At 41.3% G+C, this 1,870-nt stretch overlaps 1 non-coding gene across 1 annotated transcript; it reads right to left on the reverse strand.

Annotated features, from left to right (window-relative positions):
• Nucleotides 1–1,063: 1,063 nt before the first annotated feature.
• On the reverse strand, nt 1,064–1,170 carry LOC123858053 (U6 spliceosomal RNA). The gene has a single exon (XR_006794021.1). It is a non-coding gene; the product is annotated as a U6 spliceosomal RNA (small nuclear RNA).
• Nucleotides 1,171–1,870: the final 700 nt, after the last annotated feature.

The following is a 1,870-nucleotide window of genomic DNA, read 5'->3' on the forward strand; positions in this document are numbered from 1 at the left end:
AAATCTTAAAAAAAAAAAAAAAAAGGTGCTGGCAGAGGCCTTGGCCCTTTCCTTCCCTCACTCTTCCCTTTGGGAGTCTTCTTTCTCCATCTCCATGGATCCGGAGAAGGGGATGCCAAGTTGCTAATGAACCAGGCTAAAGGGGAACAGTTCTGCCTAGAGCAGAAGATAACCTCTAAAAGTACCTTCTAGCATTAGATCATAAATCTGTCTTATGTTGAAACTGTATTTGTGGGCTGTTAGCTCTGTTAAGAGTGTATCTTACTGCTTTATCCTGCATTCAGCACTCACTATGCACAATAATGAGCTGCTTTGTAACTCAGGCAATATTGGGCATGAAGAAATTAATCAGGAATTCGCCAGAATTCTCCAATCATCTGAAATGAATCAGTAATTCTCAGTAATCAGTAATTCTCTGGCAAACTACATCCACAGGCCAAATCCAGCCAAGCGCTTCTTTTTGTAAATAAAGTTTTATTGGAACACAGCCATGCTCATTTATCCACATATTATCTATGGCTGTTTTCACACTACAAAGCCAGGGTTGGACTGCAAGGGCTGAAATATTTACTATCTGGCCCTTTATAGAAAATTACCTACCCCTGCTCCAAAAGAAAGTACAGATAAATTGAATTGTTACAGTTCAAGTTCTCCAAGATGTAGGCTCTGAGAAAGAGTTTAGGATTCAGGGTGTTAAACAGGGAACGCCCCTGGGATCCACATCTCTGGAAGGGAGAGAAAGGAAGCAGGAGTGGGCACAGGGAAAAGACCGGCTGCAATGCAGGTCCAGCAGCTTCAGTCAACTCCACAGGGAATGCTGGAGCAAATAACCCCTTAGAGTTGGCCTGAATGGGCCCAAATAGCTGCACTTTTACCCTCTGCCTTGATCGGTCATTGGAAGTGGGCAATCCCCTGGAATGTGTGCCCGCTGGTGAGGCAACTCCCAAAGGGGCTAAGGGCTGGAGGCTGTCTATTGACATAATTCCCAGAACCGAGGGCAACAAATCCTCCCTTGCATCTCCATGCCCAGCACAGCCACCCAAGCTTTCTTTTTTTTTTTTTTTTTAATATGGAATGCTTCACGAATGTACGTGTCATCCTTGTGCAGGGGCCACACTAATCTTCTCTGCATCATTCCAATTTTAGTAAATGTGCTGTCAAAGCGAGCACCACCCAAGCTTTTTTAAAAGTTTTCTTCCACCACCTTCCAGAAGTGCCCCCCGCCTCTACACCAGGGAGTCAGGTGTCTTCTAAACTTCCAAGGGAAGTGGTAGCTGTCATCAGTGGGACACAAAGTCAAAGTGGACACAGGGTGTTCAGAATAACAACTAAAATATCACCTTAAACTTATTCCCAGTAATATTCTTGAAAAACTTTATGTCCGTAAGCTTTATTGGAAATCACAGAGAAACAGGCTATGCATCAATAAATGCCATTCTCAGGAAAAGTGGACTTTCTATTCCTATCAGAATAACACCCAGATTTTCTGATAGAATGGTGATATCTAAAATATATAATGCATATAAGATATAAAATGTTTTATATAAAAAAGATAAAATGAGAGATAAGGTAGAAAATGTCACTGCTTATTAGTGCAATAGCACAAGAGCAAAAGATTTTGAGTCTACAAACCTAGGTTCAGTTCTCCACCTGCCACTTACTCTCAACAATCCCTTTACCCTCCCAATGTGTTTGCTCATCTATAATATGGGACTGTGATACTCTATCCACCTCACAGTGTTCTCACAGAATCAGAAGAAATGATATATGTGAACCAGTGATGAAATACGGAAAGTTCTCAAAAAATAATTTTTTGTCTATGTCTTCTGTAACACCTCCTTCATTGCTATCTTGAAGTTCTATTCAAATA

Source organism: Mirounga angustirostris, unplaced genomic scaffold (assembly GCF_029215605.1).
Source record: "Mirounga angustirostris isolate CCGP_5_RB_7025 unplaced genomic scaffold, mMirAng1.0.hap1 SCAF_13, whole genome shotgun sequence".
NCBI lineage: Eukaryota > Metazoa > Chordata > Mammalia > Carnivora > Phocidae > Mirounga > Mirounga angustirostris.